This window comes from Kryptolebias marmoratus, linkage group LG17 (assembly GCF_001649575.2).
Source record: "Kryptolebias marmoratus isolate JLee-2015 linkage group LG17, ASM164957v2, whole genome shotgun sequence".
NCBI classification, from domain to species: Eukaryota; Metazoa; Chordata; class Actinopteri; order Cyprinodontiformes; family Rivulidae; genus Kryptolebias; species Kryptolebias marmoratus.
In genome coordinates this window covers 10191431-10199094 of record NC_051446.1, presented here as the reverse complement: position 1 = coordinate 10199094, position 7664 = coordinate 10191431, and positions in this window count along the sequence as shown.

The window sequence follows — 7664 nt, the reverse complement described above, 5'->3', positions numbered from 1 at the left end:
ATCCTACTCATCTGGTAGTCTGACAAGTCTGTCATGGTAATTTGAGTCTTGTCGGACGTCTGGGTGGTTCAAAGTAGGTGAAAGGTGTGGGCCGCAGACCTCCCAGCAGAGGCTGGATTCACCGTGAGCACGAAGCAAGCGGGTGGATTTGACTCAGCATCAGGTGTTGACTCAAGCTGTCTGGACCCTCGGGCCTTTCCACAACTTCATTGTTCCATATTAACCCGACAGCGCTTTACTCTCAGACTGGCTCGAAGTGTTTTCTAGGAGCAGAACAAAAGACAGAACCCTCAGCTATCAACCTCCTCTGTCGGAAACAAATCCCAGTTTGGATTCAGGAGACAGACAGCCCCTTTATCTTTAAAATTAGGCTTGAACTGTTCCTATTTGATAAACCCTTAACCCCGAGCCATCTCTATATTTATGTTCCCATAGGCCAAGGCTGCTGGGGGACTTTCCATTATAGTCTGAGGAGTTCTTGCCTCAGTCTGCTGTTTTTCTTATGAGCTATCATTGCGATCATGAACTTTTTGTTTTCTTTTCAATCTATCTCAACTCAGTATCCCTGCCCCAGTGTTTTTGTGTTTCTTTCCTGTCACTCTGTAACTAATCAAAGCAGACGGCTTCCCACATTGAGCCTGGCTGACTAAATTGGAATTAAACTGAAGATTTGATCCATTAGTTTCCTTATCTAAGCTATTTCTGTAGGAATTGATGCCATACTAAGTGTGTCTATATATATATATATATATATATATATATATATATATATATATAATGAAAAAATTGCTTGTGGAGGTTTGTAGAGGTTTGAAACCTCAGAAGTAAAAGGAAGAAAAAGGGGACATTGTGAGTATGTTTTTTTTTGTACTCACCCAAACACAATCATAGTGTTTTCTTTAAACATCAAAGAACTACTTACATTTAAATAGATTAGAAAAATAATCATTTGAACACACAGTAGCAAGGCAATAACTATATAAATCAACAGAATGTTAAAAAAAAAACATGTCTGAGGTGGATTTTTATTTCTTATGTCCCATTCACCTACAGGGGGCGCTTGTTTTGTTTTTGCTTCAACTTCTGTGTTACGTTCCTGTTTCTAGTTTACTATTAATATGTACAGCATCGACATACGGTAATAACTAGACACGGAAACTTGAAACAGTCTCATGAAAATGGCCCTTCCCAGGATGGTTCCTGAAACCTGAAGAGAACTTTGATTGTTTCAGGAGGATGGCGAATATCCAGATCAGTCTATGACTGAGCTTATGAAATGTTATCAGCACCTTGCTACAGTCCAGTCTTACAAAAGCTGTAGGATTATGGCCAGCCCTATCTTTTCTATATTACTACTGTAAATACGACTTTTACATAGAATTGTCATACATCTATTGGTATTTTAACCTAAGCCAGGTTCAGTAAAACTCTTTACAGTCTGTTTTCCATTCATCTAGTCACACACACTCATGTAGTGCCTTTTTTCTGTCCCAGCAGTGTTTTTCTCCATCCCATTTACACATCGATTGGCACATCAGAAGCTTTGAGAGACTAACCATTTTAATGTCAAATCGGTACACCAAAAGGCTGGAAATCAAACTACCAAACCACTGACTGGTTAATGACTGCTTTCACACATGTTGTCACTGGAAACAGAATGAGCATAAAGACCTTAAGAGGGGGAAAATATAAAAATGTAAACACACAGTGGGAGAGTATTTGTGTGTGCTTGTTTGTATGCTTGTCTGTTAGCAGAATAAATATATGAACCACTGGACAGATTTTAAGGAGACTCTCTGAAAGTAGTCACTGTATGTACATTTACAACTGATTAACTTGTAGGTTTGACCTAATTCAAGATGTCTCTCACAGCTAATCAGTCTCAGCATACATAAAAATGGCTGTAACTCAATTAATTTTACACAAATTGAGCTAATATTTGGTGTGGTGGTAGCTGAAAATCATCCCCATCACATACCTCAAGTGGTAATAGATTGCTCAGGATCTTTGTTTAAAACTTTGGCATAAAATGCAGCAGGAGAAATCCATTCCCTCTACAATGCTACTTTTTATTTACAGGAATTTTACTGCTCTTTATCAATTGATTCGTTGTCTTGTCTTACATTGACATTTATCTGCAGATGTTTAAGAAGAACAAAATTTGATAAGAAAATCCATTTCAGCAAATAAGTTTACAAGAGAGCCCAATAACTGAGTGAATGCATAAGGACTAACAAATGCAGGATTCATTTACAAACGTGTTTTGATAGAAACTGCAAAAGACAGTGGGGCAAGTATTGGAAGTGATGTTGGAAATCAACTACCGTTGTCCAACAGCTTTGTTTGAGCCATGAGTTCAGCACCCAGGACTGACCTTAAAAGCTGAGAAGATTATTGACATGTGGACACTACGCTCCAAGTCCCAAGATAAAAAAAAAAAACCTGAAGAGATTTACTTTGACAAACTAGTTGTCCCCGGTTTCAGAGTGTTCCTTCGTGGGAACATTTTAAGCTCCCAGAGAGTTTGAGCTCTGTCACAAAGCCGATGATAAAATGAGACTGTCTGGTCTGGATTTTTACTCTCACTCACTCAGTTTTGGACCTGTTTTATCAAGGTCAGAGTTAAGGAGGGATTGGAGGATGAGGGTCTAGAGCCCGTCACCAGCAGTCAACAAGCAAGAGGACAGGCTCAGACAGATCACCATATCATGACAGGGGCAGCATAGAAAGGAAAAAGACAAACAATGCACCCTCGCAATGACTCCCTAGATCAATATCACCATAATATTCATGTTTTTAGACTGTGAAAGGAAACCCATAAAAGCATGGATTCATGTCAAACTTGACCCAAACCAGACAGGATCTTGTTATTTTGATAATATCATATACTTTCATCAATACTTTAAAATCTTTCCCACGCTCTCTTGAAGTACCCAGCTGGTATTTAGGTGTTTCTATGAGAGGCTCAACCACCGCACATTCTACATGCAGATCCCATGCTGGTTCACTCTCCGAGGGCATGTTTTCCTCTGATTTTCTTGTGTCTGCTCCTGTTTGAGGTGGTGTTGAAAATGTCATACCTTCATGTCTGAAGAAAGGCTATCAGTGGGGACTCATCTGTTAGACTCAAAAGGTCGTTTGGAGCATTTCAGTAATCTTTTATACTCACAAAAATGACATCCTTCTTTGCCTCAGTGCCACATAATTGGATCACCTTTCAGAAGGACAAGTTAGTAGAAAAATGACACTAAGTGAAATCGGCTGCAAGTAATACATGTTTTAATGCTGTCTTTGGGTGCTTTTACACCAAGCTTTGAAATCTTCATTTGACCAAAAGTGCAGAACAAAAAGCCATCTCTTGGACAGACAAAGTAAGCTGAACATGGTTCAAGAAAACATTTATTGAATAGTTTGAACTTATGATCTAAGGAAGTTACAGTAGCTCACATCAAAACCAGAGATTTGGACCCTAGTTAGCATTTAGAGAAAGGACCAGGTTGGTTTCATCTTTGTAAACATACTCCATGATCTGCTCAGGACCTCGTCTACTTACCTGTCTTTGATGGTGCCATTTACCAGACATCAGGAGTGAACGAAGACAGACAGACAAAATGCATACAACGAAAAAAGATTAATAAATAGGTTTTTTAAAATGAAACAAGAAATGAGGCAATGACAAGTTCAAAACAAAACCAGGGTCAAACAGAAACCCACTACAACCTGCAGAGCAAGACCTAATAAGTACGAAACAAAACAAACCTAAAACAGAACTAAACTCAAGGCCATGAAGCATGAATGGTTGTTTGTCTCTGGTAACCTGTGCAGAGTGTGCTTCACCTGACGTCTAACATCTGCTGGAGATAGGTACCAGCTCTCCGTGACCCTGAATATGATCAGTGTGTCGAAGCAAGACAAGATTTGGTAATGTGGTGCTACAGTGCTGTCATGTAGGATACATGTCTGATCACATTCTGATCCCAGGTCAAACTGCCCTGTCAGCTCTCCAACTCTGACAAAGGCCGGCGCCCTCGTGTGACAAGTGTTTCTGATAAGTGTCATGATCGCATGAAAGCTTTCTCTCATTAACTTAGGGCAGATATAGTCTGCCATTTTAACTCTGGAAAAGAATTGCCTCAAATCTCATGGAATTTTTTTGCTTTTAATATTAAATGTTCAGAGTTGACCGAGTTGTCGGACATGTTGAGAAGATCTCTCTGATATCGCTTTGTTGTCCCTTCCAAAACTTGGTCATTCAAAACAACACTGAAATTGTTTTACAGCCCCATTGGAAGGTGAGTGGGGGAGAAAAAAATCACAAAAGAAAAGAAATTTTGACAATAAAAAAAACAAAAAACAAACACACACAGCAAGATTGAAGTCTAGCACTACAGCACAGAATCAAGCTAGCACCAGCATGAAGCCTAAGGTGAACCCTGCGATTACCACCTATCTGTCAGATGTGCTTTGCACTATAAAAGAGCTATAGACAGATCTGAAGGAGGACAATACAAATACAAACTTAAGGCAAATAATAAACCTCATGGGGCAAAACAAATCAATAGCAGTCAAGAAGATTCACATATGCAACTTTGGAGTGGTGGAGGGAGAAGATGGGAGCCCCGTGTCACAGTTTATCGAAAAATGCCTGAAAAGTGAGCTGCAGCTATCACAAGACCTTGATTTTAAACTACGGTACCGCTACCTAACAAGCAAACCCTCACCTAAACCCCCCTGAGACCCACTATCATCACCTTTCAGGAATTTACAACGAAGGAGGTGGTATTGAAGGAAGCATTAAAAAAGAGGAAAATTCAACTGGGCTTCTGAACTTTGTATTTCGACTATAAACTGAGCAGCTGAGATTGTCGAGAAATGCAAAGAATAGTCAGAGATAAAAGAAAGCACGGAATGGAGGAGGGATTTGTTTCCAAGCACAGAATAGAAATATACAAATCCACAGGGAGACCAAGGTTCAAACATACCAGAGCACAGTGGTGTGCAGAAAACTGAAGAGCCTGGGGTTCCAGGTGGAGGAGCCACATACAAGGAAAGGAGAGCACGTCTGCGTGAGTTACTGCAGGAGGGCAGCGACCACGCAGGAAGCTCAGCAGGAGCTCAGAGCGAGGGAAAAATCTACAGGAGCTCCACAGAGATCACCCAGCTCTGCCATGAAGATTTAATCATGCAATGTGGTGAGATTACTGCAGTCTGAGACAGGTGGCTCAGATTTGAATCCAGATACATTGAAATATTAGGATGGAGACATTGTTCTTTTTACTTATAACATGTCCAAGGTGTACCCCACTTGTCGCACAATGACCACTGGAGATAGGCACCAGCTCACTTGTGACCCTGGATAAAAAGTAGGTAAAGAAAATGGATGGATGGATGGATAATCATCACCCATCCTTATTATAGGGCCCTCTCATATGAGAACCTACACTCTGGACCCACAAACAGAGTCCCGGCAAGAGAGCCTTTTTGCTTGGAAGTCAAATTGGCTCTCATGAAAAGGAGTAAAGTGCTGGCGAAGATGAAAAGGGATAAGACACAAGTGGTCTTTTTATAGGAAATCCACATGTAATGAAAGGAACATACAAAACAGAAGGTTTGGGTATTTACTCATGGTGAAGGAATTTTAGTTTGTGATGGAGTCTGGAATATAACTCTGTTATTCTACAAACACTACAAGTTCAAAAAGACAAAAATTCTGAGATCCAGAGAGGTCAATGTGCTAATTGAAGAGGTGGACCTGCGTGACATCTGAAGGAATTTACATCCTTACTTACTATTCAACAACTCATTGAGTACATGCTAAAATAGATCATTTTTAAAATGAATATTATAGACAGATATCGGGTGAAGAAGCGCTCAATCAAGACACTAGTTGCGTCTGATCATAACATCATTTGTTCTGCAACATTTTCACACAAAAACAGAGTTTGGAAATTAAATTTCAGTGTCTTGAATAAAGAAACAGCAGTAAAGGAAACTGAACAAGAGATCAAGGTGGCTGCTGTGCAACAGATAACAAAGATGTTCAAACAGAACCACCTGTTGTTTGGGACACAATAAAAGCCACAATGAAAATTATATTAATCTCAAAAATTACTCCTCCTGCAGTTCCTGCAAATTCATACAAAGCATACAACAAAACGCTTTCGGTATCTAAAAATGCTCACTTCTCTTCCCGATCCCATGTTTGACTCAAAACTGAAGAAACCAAAGGATGAAGGTAGGTCACTGACTTATAGAGAAACCAAAGTAATCACAGTTTGAATGTCACATCTTTTTTGTCTGTTGGAAGCACTTTCTGTTGGAATAGGTTAATTGTGTGAAGACGGTGAAGACATAGATGTATCTAACCCTGCAAAGCTGCACAGTGGGGTGTTCCTAATTCCCTCTGTTTAATCTCTTTAATTGGTTATGTTGCCACATTTCCAATATTTGCTCCTGTTTGCCCTTTAAAACCAATTAAATTAAGCTGCTGATACTGTAGCGACAACTGGCCCTCAAACTGCGCCGGTTTCTCTTTCATTTAAACAACTTCCAACATTTAGAAGAGAATTAGATGTGCTAACAGTGGTGGCTCTCATGAGTCAATTACTTTACTTGTCTGATTCTTTAGTAAATAAAATAACATTGCCAACTTAAGTCTAAACAAACAAGGAGAGGCTGTTTTAGTAGGACACGCATAGTAAAGCAAATATTCTTAGGTTTTGCCTCAGATAACCTGGAACTTTCTCAACACTCTACAAAACTACACTACCAGTTGGTATTTACATAATCATTTTATGCTAAAAGCCCTTGAAACACTGTGCATCTTCTATCATTTTAAAACTTTTATATATGAAATATTTGCAGGCATACCATATGAATTCAACTGACCTTTACTTGTTAGCGTTGACCATGCCGCTGGCCATAATCAGAGGCTGGAATTTTGGAGATCCTGGTATATTTCGTTATAGGGCTTCTATATCTCTGAGCTCCCACAGGTTGACCTAAAAAGGCCAGTCAGCTCCCTGCCTCATGCCCCACTGTCTGTAGCTCCCTCATACACCAAAACATAACCTCTCTCTTTCGAGACCAGGCCTATATCTAAGCTATGGCACCCCAGCACATCTCTACTAAACTTACTGAAACACCTTGAGGTGCCCTGAGGAAAATAACCTAAGGTGCCACTGTATAGGCACCCTGTTTACTATTCGACTGTTGTTCCTCTGTTTCTTTGAACAATTTAAGATTCACTTTTACTCCCACAGATATTGAAAAACCTATACAATACATACAACGGCATATGTGGCTTGATGGGGGATAATGTATTACGAAGTTGTGGTAGCAGTATATCGTACAGCATAAACAAAATTAGCAAAAACAATGAAAATGTCCAGTTATACGACAAGGAGCGTTTGTCTAAACAAGTGAGAAAACCCAGCCCCCTTTGGGGCTCTATAGCTCAGACATACTATATGTCAGGGTCTGTGTTTTTCTGTTCGTCTTGTGTGGTTTTTTGTTGTCTTTAAGTTTATTTTTATGTTGGGTGATGCCTGCTGCTTCCAGCAGCATCCACAAGATGCCGCCGGTGATGCCACTCCTGAGGAGTGTAGAGTCGCTAATCCTTCTCACCTGCAGCTGATGAAGAGGATGATTACTGGGCTTCTTAA